The sequence below is a fragment of the Mauremys reevesii genome, linkage group 4 (assembly GCF_016161935.1).
Source record: "Mauremys reevesii isolate NIE-2019 linkage group 4, ASM1616193v1, whole genome shotgun sequence".
NCBI lineage: Eukaryota > Metazoa > Chordata > Testudines > Geoemydidae > Mauremys > Mauremys reevesii.
The window spans coordinates 68,586,809-68,604,838 of NC_052626.1; the positions used below are offsets into that span (position 1 = coordinate 68,586,809).

The following is an 18,030-nucleotide window of genomic DNA, read 5'->3' on the forward strand; positions in this document are numbered from 1 at the left end:
GTAAACTCAATTTCCTCTCTCCTTCCCCAGCCCTTCTCCCTCTTCCAGCTTCTCAGTGATTCGCCTCACATTTCTTTGCCCAAGCAAGGTATTTGAAAGGTGCCCCCGAGTAGGCAGAGAGCCTCTTAAACCTTGCCCACCTGACCACTGTCTCCTTAGCACAGAATTTATCTGGGCTCCAGATAAGGATTTCTCTGCTCCTTGCTGCAGCTGCCCAAGTAAGCATCAGAACCTGGCAATAAAGGTAGACAAGACAGTGTGGGGAGGCAGGCCAGAATGCAGCATGGGAGTTCTAAGCAACAGAAAGGAAGAGCTCCACCCAGAAGTCCCAGCTCCAGAAACTAGTGCTGCTCTGTGGAACAGTTTCCCTTGAAGCTTGTAACAAGCAAGTCATGTGACTATTATTACACTGATCACTCCACTTATATATTGTACCCCTTTTCCCCTACTCTTCTTCTGTCCTTGCCTCTTCAAGGCAACTTGAATATTTTGCATCCTACCACAATATAAATAATCATCTTAATGAACACACTTAGGGTTATGAAGAAGCCATAGGACCAAATTTATCACTGGTGTAATTCCATCCTTTCATCTGAGTTACAGCAGGAATGAATTTGGCCCAATGACAATGGAGGCATTGGAAGCCAGGCATACAGAAAAGGAAGCAGCCCTTTAAAACTGACCTGGCATATAACACTGGAACCTCAGTGCTTTTTTGGCTGTAAAAAACGCCAAATAAAAAAGTCTCATGAACCCATTAAGCAGATGCTGTTAGCTGGTGTTTCTGGGATTTGTCTGCAGTTTTAATAGTGTGAGTGTCTAAATGATCCATGGCGTGTTAGTGGTTTTGGAAGCCAGGGCTGATTCATTCTACTTTAATACAGGGTAGGGAGGAATCCATTCCTTGTACAGAACAAGGGGGAACTCAATGAAATCAACAGGCAACATCAGGTCCCCATGTGCTGGGCACTGTATAAATACATGCCATCCACCTGCATCAACGGGTGGGGGAAATGGATGGGGCCAGCAGTGAAAGGGGGACAGTCCCAGTAGCAAGGGAGGGAGACACTCATTAAGGACCAATAAATAGCTCCTCCCCCTGGAAGTCTCTGGCACCCATTAGCCAGCTGAGGAAGAAAGGTGCTGATTGGCCAGCATTCCCCAGCTCCCAGGATTTAGCCCAGCACAGGGCCATGCGGAGTCTCTTTCAGCTCTGTTCCAGCAGCCCACTGTACCCACCCGAAGTAGGAATGAAACCCATCCTGAGAGATGTTGCATGTCTAGCCGATCACCTCTTCAGCGGGGCAAGAAGGAATTTTTTCCTCCCATGGGCCAATTGGCAGACAACCAGAGAGGTTTTTTTGCCTTCCTCGTAGCACCTGCAAGCCACAGTGGGTTGAGTAGGAACAGGCTTAGTACCTAAGTGAGGTACTGGGGCATAGTAGTTTATTCATCACAACCTGCAGTCAGTTTCCAGTGGGATAAGAGAATAAAATGAACAGTGGGATAAGAGAATAAAATGAACAGTTCTCAGAGGTAAAATACCTGGGATTTTGGTGCTGGGCTTTGAGCTCATGTGATAGGGTCAGACCTTGTGGCCCTCACAGGCTGAGATCGCCACTCTGCTGCACCCTCTCTCCCCTCTCACAGAGAGAGCTGAGTCCTGTGGCATAGGCTGAGGAGATCCTACCTCATGTTATTCGTTATATGATAAAGAGCCCTGTAACCCTGGTGCCAGTTACGGTTTATATGGTAAAAAGCCCTGTAACCCCCCGGAACCAATTAAATGCCTAGTATAGGAGAGTATGGGTGATGGGCAGGTAGCACCCTCCCCTGTGTTAAAGCTTAATAAAAGGTGTGGCCTGCCACTTAATTCCATTTATGTTTCTGTCCTCATTTTGCTGCTATGTCCACATCAAGAGAGGTGATCAGTCCCTGACTTGAAGAGCTTGCCATCTGATTCAAGACAAGACACAATAAACATTAGGAAGAGGTAAGTGAGGGAGGATGAAGTAAATAGTAATAAGAGTATGTGGTTAACATAGGCCAGTTTTGTTGCACAACTAAATTGTTTTGAGTCTATTTTTAAACTTTGATTTATTTTAAAAACAAACACATAAAGCTAAATATGTTTTTATGCAATGTGCTGGTAACCCAGGGAACCCACTGTCTCAAGCTCTTATTGAAACATCTTAGAATATTTTAAAAAATGAATACAATGCTGACACAAGAAAGAACATCTGCAGTAGGACTACATGGTGATTAAAATTAGAAGAGCTCTTTAACCCTCATGCTGCAGGGCATCAACTACCACCACCTGAGGTCAGGAGGAAATTATACAAAATCCACATATTAACTAATTAGCGGCATTACTGGGGTTTACTTCTTTCTCTGAAGAATCCAGCATTGCCTATAGTTGGAGATAGGCTATTGGACCAGATGAACGATTGCTCTGTACCAATATAACAGTTCTTATGTCCTTAAAATAACAGCAGTCATCTTGGTGATGTGTATCAAGATATGACATCGTAACTCCACCTTAATACATCACAACATCTTGTAATACAGTCTTAGGAAAAATGTGGGCATCTTTTTCCCTTTAGTTGTATGTTTGCTAATATAAAAATACATATAATTCAACGAACTAAAAGTTGTGAAAGTTCAAAATACAGTGATACAAGGCTGATAAGCATATCCAACTTGCACACACTGTTGGAATTTGCAGCATGAGGGGCTCTGCTAAGTAATCAGATGAGAAATCCTGAAAAAATCTTGAAGCAGCATGCAAGATCCTACAAATCACCTAGTGGGGAATCTCACACTTTTCAGATAACAGCAGGAATAATATGAGTTTAAGGCCAGGCTCTTGCTACTTATCAGGCAATTTAATTAAAACTATGCTAAGCTTTAAGTGCCCCCTCTCCTTCTATCTAAGCAGTGCTTTCCCCACCACACACATACTTTTCATAGGACTGAATATAGGAAATCTTGGACCAGTGTAATTTTGAGTCCCTGTACCATCCAGAAGAATATCAGATGAATATTTTTTCAGACTATGGGTTTAAGAACAGAAGGGATAATATAATATGGACTAATACTAATCACACAGATCCACATGGTTTCTGTTCTGTCCATCACTTGTACTTCCTTTTTCTGTAGTTTGCGTTATTTTCTGCTAACTATGCTATGATGTACTATATAACTTGATCTGCAACTTCAAGAGGCTTCTCAGCTCCCTAGAAATTTCATCAAAAATTTCCAGGAGTGGGTGCCTTGAGTTAATCTCCTACATTTATATTTAAATAAGTGGCCTCGTTTCCAGAACTGCTTAGCACTGATGTCAATGAAAGCTGCTGAATGCTCACCATTGCTGGAAATATGGCCATTAATTTAGGAGCCTAGACATGGATTTGGGAGTTTAACTTTAAGCACCCACTTTGGAAAATGTTGATCTTCACAAATAAAATCACTGAGGGAGCACCCAAACCCCATAAGAAAACAGCAAGCCTGAATCCTGAAGTTTCACAGGTAGAGTGTGCTAGCAGTATGGTTAGTTGCAGGAGCAGTAAGAGAAGATTACACTGTATAAGAAAAGGCTTATTTTAATTTGCATTGTATGATCCTCAATTGGTCTGAACAGCCTCATCTTCCTTTTCTCCTGAGAGTTATAGTGAAATTTTGTGTTGTCTAATTCTCAACACTCTGCAATGATTAAATCATTTTAAAAAGATATGGGGGTTTTGTAACACACACAAAGAAAATCAACCAGCTGAATAGGAATGTTTCCCACCTGTGGTTTACGTGCCAGGAACCTCCCCTGCAAAGTGCAGAATTTATTTACATTCCACTCTTTAAGAGGCTTGTCAAGTTAGCTGCCATATTCAGATTTAATCAGTTCTCCCCATTTGTTTGGCAGCTCCTAATGCAAGAAACTGAAAACTTTTCCACTTGATTGGGTTCTCTCAATAGAAGAGCTGGCATTTCTTCACACAACTTCATTTAAGTGGAACAATAATAATATCAGGTTCACTTCTGACAACAGCACCAGTGTTACGTGGTGCTGTCAGTCCACCTGTCAAATGCCTCAAGAGAAAGGCAAATCTGCAAATTTACCCAGAGTTCCTAGGAATGTTTTCTTCCAGACAAAATCCAAGAGAAATAAGACGACACTGGCCTTTTAAAGCAATCAGCATCCAAGCATGTCAGGGCACTTTACAATCATCAATGAATTTAGCATTCCAATTCCCCAGCGCACACAATGTGTGAGGCAAGTCAGTATTATTACTGCCATTGTACAGATGAGGATAGCAAGGCTCAGAGAGGACAAGTGTCCTGCTCAAGCAGAAAAGCTGAGAACTGAATGACTCTCTGACTCCCTCCTCTAAATACAAAGGCCTGGTTCACACTGGGAATAAACTCCATTGCTGTAAGGTGCGGTTAATCAGATTGAAACAGAGGTAAACTCCACTAGTTTATATCCTAGCTTTGCTTCCCTTGTTTGCTCTGCTGTCTGAAAACTGTACAATTATATTTAACAGAATCATGTTCTGATGTTCCTAAGATACACCAGAGGAGGTGTCATGGTAATTCTGTAAATGAAGCAGTCCCTCAAATACTGCCTGACAGCATCATGTGTATATACCAAAGACAAGATTGCAACTGGCTCTCAATGCAGATGCATAGAGGGAATAGAGGGCACAAGGGGCTTTCCCCTCTGTACCACTCAAGGCAGTGCAAGGACTGCTCCCTCCATTTGTCCCTAGGGACACACATCACCCCAGTGCAGGGAAAAAGGAGATAGGACTATGCTCCTGTACTTTGCCACTCAGCACCAGGCTACACCATTCTAGGGTGACCAGATAGCAAGTGTGACAAATCGGGATAGGGAGTGGGGTGTAATAGGAGTCCATATTTTAAAAAAGCCCCAAATATTGGGACTGTCCCTATAAAATCAGGACATCTGGTCACCCTACACCATTCTAAAAGATAATAGAATCTATGTACCCTCTCTGCACATAACCTCAGCCACAATTCCTCCCTGAGCTACACTTGGGCAGTGCAGCCCCATACTATCTGACAAGGTAGGCCAATGATTAATTGACACAATTTAGCCCCAAGTGTGCAGAGAAATTAACAAACCTTTTTAGAAATTCCTGAGATTCAGGCAAAATTTTCAAGGCTTGGGAAAGCAGAAAACATAACTCCATTAATTTTAAAAAGGTTCAAAATCTTAAACAAGAAATTACAGACAAATACATTAAAAGGTGAACTACAAAGGGTTTCTTACAAAAAATAGCAACCACATGGGTAAGACTCCCAAAAGGAAAACAGTCTACAGGTACCGCTACAAAATGAAATTAGCAGCACTGTATTTTAATCGTATGTGAGAATCATTCCCTCCGTCACATGTGGAGGAATCTCAGCTGCAGTCTTCTTGTGGGAAGGATATGACCTCACAACCACCCAGCCTTAGAAAGAGACATCGCTTCCCATCTAAACCTCTGTTTTTGTTCCTTCGTAACATTTTAACTTTACAATGAAATGTCTTATGCTTCGTTTCAACATAAAGGTGATTTAAAAGAAACCTTCCACCAAATCATTAGAACCAGTTTTGAGTCTTTGTACATAAGAATACCTTTTTGCACATGGTTAATTAGGAAGCAGGTTAGATTTTAAGTATTGATTTATCAATAAGTTCTCAACTAAATACATAGCAACTGAAAATAGAATCAGTAACAAAACTGATCCCTGAATGAAAGAACTGGTGCAAGTGAAAATTAACCATCATCGTTAAAGTAAACATCAGCTAGAACAGCTTTTCAATCAGTGGGGACATACTTGCCATTGTCAAACTAGGTCACATTTGATCTAACAACACTGAGTGCGTGTGCTTGTGACAGGGTCCAGATGACTTGCTTGTTTTTCAGCAAACTAGAAGGCAAAGTTAACTCCCTGCTTTGACACAGCCATATGGGCAAGTATGGAAGTAGATTGAAGGCCTAATCTGGGTGTCTGTACGGAGAAGCTAAAAAAGCCATTTGAACATTAGAAGGGAAAAGATTTTCAGAAGGTGGAGCTCTTACACCCTCCTTGTTTCAGAGCTAGGTTGTAGTCAAGGCCAGGTTTCTTTTTCTGTTTAATATGTTTAGAAAAAAAATTGTGCTTCTCCTGTTGTGATCCCTGCACTCTACAGCCTCGTGAATAAAACCTTCAGGAGGAAAACTTGTTGAATGAAGGACTGATCTATCATTGTTCATAGAATCATAAGACTGGAAGATACCTCGAGAGGTCATCTAGTCCAGTCCCCTGCACTCATGGCAGGACTAAGTATTATCTATACCATCCCTGACAGGTGTTTGTCTAACCTGCTCTTCAAAATCTCCAATGATGGAGATCTCACAACTTCCCTAGACAATTTATTCCAGTGTTTAACTACCATGACAGTTAGGAAGTTTTTCCTAATGTCCAACTTAAACCGCCCTTGCTGCAATTTAAACCCATTGCTTCTTGTCCTATCCTCAGAAGTGAAGGAGAACAATTTTTCTCCCTCTTCCTTGTAACAATCTTTTATGTACTTGTTGAACTAGTTCATCCACACACCTGTTTATCGGGCTACTCTAAAGATCTTCCCCCATGTTGGAACATAATCTTGCTATATACAACCCCAAAGTAACAGACAGAAGGATTTTTAAAAAATTCCAGTCCCTGAATCTGGACTTGGGGAAGGAAGAGCAGGTGAGGTGGATCTTCCTATTTTCAGTAGCTGAAAACAAGAAATCCAAACTATTTTCCTTGATCCTGATTCCTCAACCATCCGTAAATCCTTGTCTTTTAATGATACTTGCTGGGTAATGGCTGGTCTGTTGAAGAGTAGATATCTTACTTTCTTGATGCTAAACAGAAAAAGCAGACGAAATACTAGCCAACTTTAGATTCTTCAGTGTCCTCATGAACTAAAAGTTAAGCGTGGTCTACACTTAAAATTTATACTGGAATAGCTATGTCAGTCAGGAGTATGAAAAAAACCACACTGTGCCTTGCGACATTTATGTCAACAAAACCCCCAGTGTACATGCAGCTACTGCAATAGAAGACAGCCATGCCAGCATAGCGATGCCAACATAGGCTCTGCAGTGTAGATATGGACTCAGTTGGAGGATCATATCTGGCAAACCAGACACCATATGTGAAACAAGACTACTGTGTTGGAGCTTTAATTTCATAAGAAACTTGAAAAATTGTCTAAAAGAAGCCACAGTTGATTGGAATTAGTAATTTTCCTTTATTAGTGCTTTTTAAGTTTGTTCTATACTTTTCGTTAAAAAGAGAGCCCATTTTTCCACCAGAGATGATCAGAATGAAAAATAATCAATGGTAATGAAAAAAATCGGACAGATGCCATTATGATCAAAGCTACTTGGCATTCTCTTTTCCATACAATATATCAGGAATGTAGTTCACCTCCTTTCAATCACATTACAAGAGCTTCCCCTTCCTTCCTCTCCTGTTCCCCAATAATTATTAATAAAGTGTGAATTAACGCCATTGCCCTCTACCTAGCCACTATTAACTGGCTGATTTTTATAGATGTCACAATATATGTGGTTCTTGAGGAGAGTTTTGAAAAAGGAATGGAGAATGGCTTTTTGGACTATGTCTCGGAGAATGTCCACATATAAGAGGCAGAAGGCAAGACAACATATGTATAAAAAGTTGACGAACAGGCAAAGACTGGCATCACTGCAGAGGAGGCAGCACAAGATTACCAAACTGTGCTACTTCCCTGGTCTTTCCAGGACTTTAATATGGACACTCAAAACAAGAATTGATTCCGTCTACACAGGTATTGCCAAACTACACTACAACAATGTTAGTGCACTATTGTACTATAACATGATCCCTCCTCCTCATCTTTCTGCATTTGGCACTGGGCATAGAAACTGATAAAGCTTCCATGGCTCCAATAGTGCTTCTCAGAGCTTGTCAACTTCGCTCACCTCATGAACAGAATGAAGCAGGGGAGGACAAGGAAGCTGTCTAGAACAAATTTTCAGTAAATTACCCCAATGAATACCAGTTCAGTCTATCTTAAAAAGGAAATATAAAGGAATTTATTTTACAGGAAGACACAGCACCACCTCTTAATTTGAGAAAACAAATACCAGAGGGGCAGGCCCTGCTTTAGCATAACAAACACAGACTATCAAAATTAATCTCCCTTTCTCTTAGACTGACCAAAAATAATCCTATTTTCTGTTAATAAATAGGTTCTAACTGATAGCAAGTAAATTGCAAGCAACAAATGGGATTATCTGAAAAATACACATATCTGGATAATGCAGCCTCACATATATGGTATCATGTTAGAGAGTCATAACACACTGTAGTCTCAAGGCAATATTCTTTTAGATCTGTACTGAATATGCTTCATGTCTCTCGCACCCAGGAGCAGAATCTGGTAGAGCTGCAGACACAGCAAAAATCACTGTCTGGTGGGGCAGGGGGGACAGAGCACCTCCTGTCTTTTTCTAGAGAGACCAATCCATGTGCTCAGATGAGCTCTGCCAGAAACATAGTTGCTAAAAAATGTAGCCTTTTAATGAAGGAAAGAAAGGATCCTCAAAGCTCTGAGGGTAACTCCTTGGGAAGGAAAAGAACGGTACCATATCTATTGCATCTGTCAGTCTTGGTGAGCTAGTCTCAATACAAAACACACAAAAACATCCAAGGGAGCCAGTTAACATAAAGTATATCCACATCTGGGCATAAGTTAGGGATTGGCTCAGTCTCAAGCAGACCACAGGAATGTGAAAACATAAAGGTAGTTTTAAAGCCACTTTTCCTCAACCCCCTGATCTTGCTCTAAGTGCAGTCCATGCTGACTGGAGGATCTGGGTCTTGGTGGGAAACAAGGAGATTCCATCAGTCAAATTGTCCTATTTTAGTTCACTGGTGAGAAAGAAACACAAAGTCCCTCACAACACCAGTTTGAAACATTTGTTTTTTTCTTTTCATCACTAAAGAGTATATTTATTACCAAGAGATTCATCACCACCTGAGAGTTCAACCAGTGCAGTTACCTAAGCTGGAATTTCCTAATTGTGGTCCTCTCTTCACAAACACAACACAGCATTTGCTATGTCAAGTTTTTAAAGACTGGGCGTGCATCAACCACTCTCAACTGAAAGGCTATCACTATACTGATTTATTCAAACACAGCACTGTCGCAGGGTGTCATCTTCAGTACTTTTCCCATGAAAGTGGCTTGCCATTAAATTGGACATCTTCTGCATCCTCCCTCTCTTCCTAGTGAGATCCCTTCTTGTGTACAACAACATTACAAAAAATACAGGGCCACTTCCTTAGAGAGTGTAAATCTATGTTGCTTCATTGACTTCAGTGGAGCTATGCTGATCTACAGCTGTGGCCAGATCCTCAGCATGTACCACTAATGAACAGCAAACGGGAAAAGTTTGGAGAAACAAAGTCCAAATTTATATTTAATTCAACCCCAAATTTATTATTATACACATTTCTAAGGCACCCAGACCCAAAATCTGGTAGAACTTTTTAAGATCAACAGCAAATAACCTTTGGGGGAGCAGCATATCCTCATATAACCCTTCTCAACAACCAAACTATCTGCCAAGAAGACAGAATACCAGCCAAAAACTAGTTTAAAAGATGATTAGCAATACAGTAATTCATTGCAAATAAGGAAGCCACAATGGACAGGTCAGATCTAACCTCAGCTGTTTGTCTTCTAATAGCATGTGTTGATAATACTCTCACAGATAGCAGATGTTCTATAAAGCTGTCATTGGAACCAAACAACATAACATTATTGATAGACGTTTGCTGTTTGAAACCCTTGCCAAGTAATCCGGAGCTGTAATCTGAATACCCAAGTAGGAAACAGAATTGTAGTATTCTTCACTTCTGCAGAGCATATTAATCTGTAATCAAATGGTTCTTCCAAGCTATCAAAAGAGCCACAATCAGAAAAAAAAAATGTAAGAGACACCATTAGCAAGGCCAGTAATTGAATAGCACTGTATTGAGGTGGCTGCATGGATTTGTTCCATCAAGAGGTTGTTTGAAGCCGAGTTATTGTTCTATTTTTATAGCAGAGTATCAAGTGTTTAAGTCTTCAATGCAGCATAAGAGGGCTAATAGTCACCCCCAGCATGGTGCCAGCCCCCAAAATGAGCTATTAATGAAGACTGAGTGCTAAAACGAAACACGTTAAAAGGATTCACCCCCTGCCTCACTTTTTTAACCTAACAGGAGCAATCTTTTCCATAAATAAGAGTCATAAAAGATGATATGGGAACAAACACAGTATGTTAAATAATCAAACAGGAATAAAAACGACAACTAGCATGTCTGTATTTGGGGACCATTTGGTCACCTTGCTTTCCAGTGGTTATACAAAGCAAAGTGTACAAAAGAAAGGCAGAACTGAGGTACTGAATCAGGCAAGAGTCAGGTGAAGAGGTTGCAAGAGAAAAACCAACAACATTTCAGTGAAAATAAGTAAAGAGGGCAGGGCACAATGAAAAGCCATTCTTAGTTTTGGCTAGATTTATTGAAAGAAGGATCTGTTGGGTCAGGGCTCCCTGAAGAGCATGAATACAGGGAGGAAAATGACACTAATAGATATTTTCCCCATCTTCACAATTTAATTAGGAATAGTAAAGAACCTGTTGCTGTTAGTCAATTTGTTCAGGTTTTTAATTGCCCCCTTCTTTTACTGTTACATATGCAGGGCAGCCAAAGCTGAGCCCTGAAGACACTTCAGGATTGCATGAAGCGGAAAAAACTATTACATTAAACATAAACAAAAGTGTTGGCATGCAAATAGTTCTCCTTGCATAACCGACAGAGGCAGATGCAGCAACATGAGAATGTTTCCAAAATACGTAAAGAGGAAGGGGAAAAAATTAAGAGTTTTGGGTAAGAAAGAAAACTACTTTCCAGCTGTGGCACTTGTGATCCAAACAGGTCTGAATGATAAGGAAAATATTTGCTTTCATTCACACTGGAAATCCGGAACTAAGAGGAAATGCAAACAGAGCTAAAATGATAATACTTTGCACTTCTACAGCACCTTCCTTCTTTACAAACATTAAATGAATTGAGGCTCACAATCCTGATGTTGGGTAAGCATTTTATGGATAGGGAAACTGAAGCACAGAGAAGTTAAATGACTTCCCTACATTTATGTAGTAAGTCTGTGACAGGAGTGGGAACTGAACCCAATTTCTAGTCCTAGGTTTTAACAAGACCACCCTTGCTCACTGTAACTATTACTACTTCAAATGAAGCCCTTTTAAATGATACCGGTACTGTTTGAACTTTACATGTAGTCTCTAAGCCAAGATTTGGGGAGAGGCAGAACAAGCCTTCACATAAAGCAGCCGTTTTGTCTCAGTTCTCTAGTGAGGATCTGGAAGGAGACACCACACTGGTCTCACTGAGGAGCTCATGCATGAACTGACCAGATTACTGACTGGTTCCTTCAATTTCCATAACAAAAACTAAGGAAGAATCATTCTTAAATGGAGATCAACAGAACAGCCACCCCAGGCAGATGGGCTGTACTACTGAAGAGATGTCAGCTACAATGCTCAATCTTGACACTTGCTGGACAGAGAGCCTTGATCTCACTTGCTTAAATGGATCCTTCCAATAGGGAGCAAACACTGAGCTGAATTTATATAACTGTGTTCATATCTGTATTATGGCTTAATATTAAATCTGAAAAACAAATTCAGTCAGGCCAACAGACTACATGCTCTGCCTATCTGTTTATTAGTGTAGATGTATTTACTGGTGAGATGTGCACTTTTTAACTCCAGCACAACAGTTAATGTGAGATCACAGTGTGGCACATAATTCAATCATTATATTATTATATTTTAAAACCATTTTAATGCATACATTTAACTTCTAAAAAAATATTGAGAATTCTATGGTTGTGAATCATGAAAGATGCTGGATTGTCATCTATGGAGAGTCAAGTCACCTGTTTATCTTCCGAGCAGGTACAGCATAAGTAGTAGCAATATAAACTCCTCCCATCAAGGTCTCACATCCCAGTCCTGGAGGGATTACCTCCATGGCTTATTCAACCGTTAAGCCTGCCAGAAGGGGCCCAGTTAGCACCAACTGTGGTAGTAGTTTTAGTGATGTTGAAACCTGTCTACTGGGCTCTTGGCTAAGACCACCAAATTGATTCACCAAGTGGTAAATATAAGATTTGAAGGGTAATATTTACATCCTGGTTAGGAACAAGAAAGAACAGCAGCATGAAGTTCAATTACTGAAATATCAAGACAAGATAGATTTTCATTGTGTATACTGGCCCAGATGTCCAATTAGCTTCCTTACACATCTCCCCAGACAATAGGGATGTCTTGCTAGTGCTTCTGTCACAGCTTGGCCCGGTCCATCACTCTAGACAAACACCAAACTGTGGTGAGTGGCCCCAACCACCAAATCCCATGTGATTCTAAGCCCAGTGGACCCAGCTAGTGACTGATCACTATCCCTAGTTCTAAATCTAAGGCACACTCCCAGGTGTAGACCCCATATCTGACACCCTTCTTGGGTAGTGGGACTCCCCAGTCCAGCTGCCTTAGACCCCAGAACAAGTCTCTCAGCTCTCCTGAACCACCAGTTGCTTGGACACATTCCCCCAGAGTCCACCTGGCTGTAGGAGCACTGGTTTCCTAGTTATACCCTCTGTGGACAATGTGACAGTAAAGCAAGGAACACAGGCTTAGCAAAGGAATTCTTAACCACAAATACATTACTCTTTAAAAAGCATAAGAGAGTTTCAGATCTACTAAAAACAACAAAACTCCCTGCCCTCCCCAGTCTGAGCTCACACCATCTGAGAGTCCAGGTTCTGGTTGGTGTCTTTTGGTGCAGCAAAGTGTCTCCTGCATTACTTGTCTTCTGCCTCTTTTGCATAAAAGTATAGTGCAGAATGTGCAATTGCATAACCTCCAGGGCAGTATACAAGTCCTGGTTGCCAGCCTGAAGATTTGTATTGGGAGATATCAGAAATGCTAGTTAATAGAGATTTCCAGTTGATAAAGTACCGGATAACATAGCTTTTGCTGTACTTGCAAGGTTTTGATCATTAAAATACATGCTTCTTCCTGAGAAGAGAGTGATCTGCACTAGATAGAAATGAACTAGGGAGGCATTAAAAAGAAGAGATAAAAGCCTGTCCATTTTCTGTATTCAATGGACTAAACAGGTCTCCTTCCTTCCAAATAGCACTCCCAGGACTTCATCAGCTAGGTTACCAATTTACAAGGGAACAGACCTTTGCAAATCAAGCCAAATCAAGAACAATTTTAACAAACATCAGAACAAAGACCAATCTTAACTCAAGCAAACACAAATTTAACACCATGTATTTGAATTAAAGTGGGTTCAAAAAGTGACTGTGTTAAAATGACATCTTCTGGTTTCACATTTATTCTTCCCTCTCACTCCTGAGCAAATCTGCTCATTTTACAAGTTAAAAACAGATTTTTCTTGCTGTGAGAGGATTACAAGATCAGCAATCTCTCTGAAAATTAAGCCCAGTACTTCACCACATACAATGATTCCAAAATCAGAACTCAGCTAACTATTTTGTTGATGTGTGAGAGACAATTCAGCTCAGTCTTCAGCAGCTATACTGGCTCTGCAGGCTCAACAGAAGTATAGATTTATTCTGTCAATACACTGAACATCTCTCGCTCTGAAATTACAGAGAGCTATATAGTGCCATCTTTACTCATGTTAAGTAGTACCTTTCACTGCGAGCAGCACCATTGAAACTAACGTGATTTATTGCAAAGTATGGTACTATTCAGCATAAAAGCAGCAAATCTGTCTTCAATGAACAAATATGCATTCCTAGATCATGTGTAAGATGCTTAGTATTTAAGCACCAAAATGTATAATAATAATTCATATAATGCAGAGGTGTTCAATAATTTGTAGATATTTTTAGGGTCACTTTTCTGATCATGACACAATCTTCTTTAACTTTCCTTACTAACTCATCACAGCTTATCATGATTCACGTTGCCTTGTCCTGCAGGTACGTTCATTTCAACATAGTTCAATGAAATGTCTCGATTTGCTACATACTTCCATCAATGTGGCTTTTCCCATGAGAAATTCAGTTGGCTTTCTATTAGTACATGAACAACAATGCAATAAGAAAAGGAGTAATTCCTGCCAAGTAACTCAGTTCACTTTCTTATGCAAAACAGGTAACTCCCGTTCATTTAAAAAAAAACAATTAAAATTGTTGCAGTGAAATTTGCAAGAAAGCTTTTCTCATGTTATTAGTCACCTTCAGGAAAATGAAACTAACACTGCATGTAAGAGGAAAATAATACAAAAGGTTAGTCTTCTGAGGGCTTCTCTACACAGAGATTTAGTGCATGGCAAGCCAGTGTAAATCTACAGCACTCTAGTCTGATGTGCACTAAGCTGCCATGTGGACCTTGCTAGCATTTCTGTAGTGTGCTTTGACCTCAAAGTCTCCATATGACCAACCCCTCATTCTGATGCATTAGTCCTTCATAACAAATGGCGGACATGCCTAGATATTTTCTTGCACATAAATGCCAAAGTTCCAATGCTTCCAGATTTATTATGTACTAAGTGCAGTCTTTAAAAGAAATAATGTTTCATGACAATCAGATATCAAAGTTTTCTCTATTCAGATAAGAGCCCAGAAGCTTTAAATGTTTACCCAAAGTTTGTCTGAACCCTCCAAACCTCCCGAATCTGCACTATTTGACCACAACTTCTGAAGAAGCAGCTCTCTCACAAGAGGGGCTAGCAACCTCTCTCGTCGTATCTTGACACTTCCAAATGGAACCCAGAAGTGCAGAAGTCATAAGAAAATAAACAAGAGTAAGATGGAAGAAAGAAATATTTCAGAACCTTCAAAAAGGTTAGTCCCAAGGGTGGGTCCAAAGTGAACAAAGAGTCTTATAGTAGCTTTCCCTCTGCAGGGTTTGTGTATGTATTGTGGCACATTAATCCCTCTTAGCTATTTGGTAGCAGGATCTACCTTGGAAGCTACCTTTTAGCAACCTTGGAAGCAGGTGTTGCAGGCACTCTAAGGACTAGGCTTTAGAGATTCTTGCCTTTGTTAGGTAGCCAACAGATACATGCACGCTTCCAGTAAATAAGAGATTATTCTTTACTAGGGAGAGCAAAAAGGTAAAGGTTAAATACACCAGGTACAACAGACGATCTATACTATTGTTCCTACTCAGCCCCAAAGAGAACAGTACAAAAGAGGGGTAACAAATCATGCTCAGTGATGTTCCTCTTGCCAGATACTTTACTACCACTTCTAATCCATTCCTCTATTGAAAAAAGAGGAAAAATGGTTATACATGGTTGTACAACAAAACATTGGAAGGGATAAACACCAAGAATTCAGGGCCAATGTAATTTTCAAAAGATCTTTTAAAATAATATATATCAGACAAAAATGGATATAACCCCAAATAATGAGAAATCCACTGAGTTCCAGGAACCCATCAGAGTCAATGTTTATTTAATAGAGACTGTTCCCAGGCAGGACTCAATTTAAAAGAGTTGCAGTTTTCACTTTGTTACAATAATACACTGGCCCTCCCAGTTTTTGCCAAAGCCTATATGACAGTGGCATTTACTTCATTCTGTGAAGGATGGAGAAGCAGATGTGCTCTGCTTCCAGAACTTCAAACGAACTCTGTGGCACGAGTGTAGAGAAAGTACAAGAAACCATTGGCTTCAATAAAGTTCTGAAAACTTAAACTCTGCAATTATTCACTGTTTTATGCAACATTATGTTATACAGATGCAAAATGAGGAGCTGCACTGACATTATCTGGCTACACCAGGGAACTAGGAGCCAAAATTCCTGGATTCCATTTCAGACTGTTACTAATTTACTGTATTATATTGTACCAGTCACTTAGCCCCTGTCTTCCATTATTTATCTTTAAATTAAGTGAAATAATTGTCTAATTAAAGTGTTTGGAAAATTATTTGAGATCCACTGATGAAAGATGCTGCATATTTACCAAGTGCTGTCACTTGTACCAATAAAATGAATACATATTTTACAAGAATTTGATTTTGTTTTTGAGTACTCCCTCCTTTTCATCATAATTGGTTGAGGAGTATTAAACAGAAGAAGATCATTATGATGACCATGATGAAGTGTGTCACAGCTGGAATGAGTAGCAACACCTACCAATAAGGTTACCTACGTTAGTGGTTTTCAACCAGGGGTACGCATATCCCTGGGTGTACTCAGAAGTCTTCCATGGGTTACAGCAACTCATCTAGATATTTGCTTAGTTTTACAACAGGCTACATGAACAGCACTAGCGAAGTCAGTACAAAGTAAAATTTCATACAGTGTCTTGTTTATACTGCTCTATATACCATACACTGAAATATAAGTACAATATTTATATTTCAATTGATTTATAATTATATGGTAAAAATGAGAAAGTAAGCAAATTTTCAGTAACACTGTGCTGTGACACTTTTGTATTTTTATGTCTGATTTTGTAAGCAAGTAGTTTTCACATGAAGTAACCTTGGGAGTACACAATACAAATCAAACTCCTGAATGAGACACAGTGATCTGGAAAGGTTGAGAGCCATTGACCTAACCATTTCCATTCCTCAGGCCTTTTTTCAGTCATGTATAACTTTAGCAAATTTTCCAGGTGATGTGTCTGCTTGAAGAAGAATTTTATTTATTTTTAAAAAAAGGAGAATGAAGACAAAGAAAAATTGTCTTTATTCACAATGTAAGTATTTGTTGAGCAGCTTTAAATAGGCCTGAAGTTTGAAAATGTTGGCACTATAATCTAAATCTGGCCTCAGATTGCCTGGAATGTTATACTGAAACTGGGAAATTTATCTCCCATTTTTTCCTTATGCATACTCTCTCAAATGCCTTTCAGGCAAATATTTTTCTTTTTTTAATATTTGTCTTCATGAATATGGCTGATATTGAATTCACCTGTGCCTATTAAATAATAAAGTAATGAACCAGGGAATTTTATAACAGAGAGACGCCATAAACACATATTCTACTGACTGCATTTCAGAGAGTCCTATCCTAGAGAGCAATATCTCCCTTGTCTACATGAAGTGAAAGCACAAGACAGAACAACAACAACAAACCAGACCAACCTTTTGGAGTTAATACTTCTTTACAATCTCCTTCTGAATTCAAGCTGGTAGTGGGATACCACCTCAGTGAAAACAACAGGTAAGGATGTTAATTCCTTTTACAGATTTCACACAATTTAAATGAATTCATTATAACCTTTTTCCACAGAAAAGAATGTCAACAACAAATATCTTGCACATTCTTTCTCTTAAGACGTGCATGTTGGAGAACAAAAACATAGGCACCTTTGTTTTGGAATATTTTTCCCTCCCCAATATAACAAACCCGGATAAATCCTTTTGTAAAACATGCAAGCAATTTTCAGTCCAAGTCAGCTAATTAACTTGACAAGGTTTAAACATGCACTCCTCTTGCAAATGACCCACTGACCCCCTTTTTCTTCCTCCACAGGTGGGGGAAAGGAACCATTAATACATCTAAGCAAAGCACTCTGCACCTACATGTCAGTCCTGTTTCTTTCACTTCATAATCTCCTGTCAAACATTTCCAACACAATGACGGGGGAAGGGGAAAGAGAAGAAAATGGGATGTGAACTCTGATGGGAGCCAGAAACATTTCTCATACTTTTTCAAACCAAAGTACAGGAGGTATTCAATAATAAATAAAAGCAGTCTCAGCAATTCATTTTGAAAAATTATGATTATATGGACTTGTAATATTAACAATTTTATAACATTTATAATTTATAACATTTTATAAAAATTATATGCAACCATATACACAACTCCATATTTAAGTTTGAAAGAAGCAGGTCCATTAAAAGCCTTTTTTGAACCCTCTAGAACTATTAATAGAAATA

General features: G+C 39.6%; 1 protein-coding gene and 1 long non-coding RNA gene across 28 annotated transcripts in view; one reads left to right on the forward strand and one right to left on the reverse strand.

Moving 5' to 3' along the window:
* The window catches only part of RAD51B (RAD51 paralog B), a 723,435-nt gene that overhangs the window by 548,084 nt on the left and 157,321 nt on the right, over positions 1-18,030 (reverse strand). The gene's annotated exons all lie outside the window — the stretch shown is intronic.
* LOC120403066 lies at positions 1,225-17,844 on the forward strand. The gene is made up of 4 exons (XR_005597454.1): positions 1,225-1,355; positions 1,921-1,993; positions 17,145-17,308; positions 17,621-17,844. It is a non-coding gene; the product is annotated as an uncharacterized LOC120403066 (long non-coding RNA).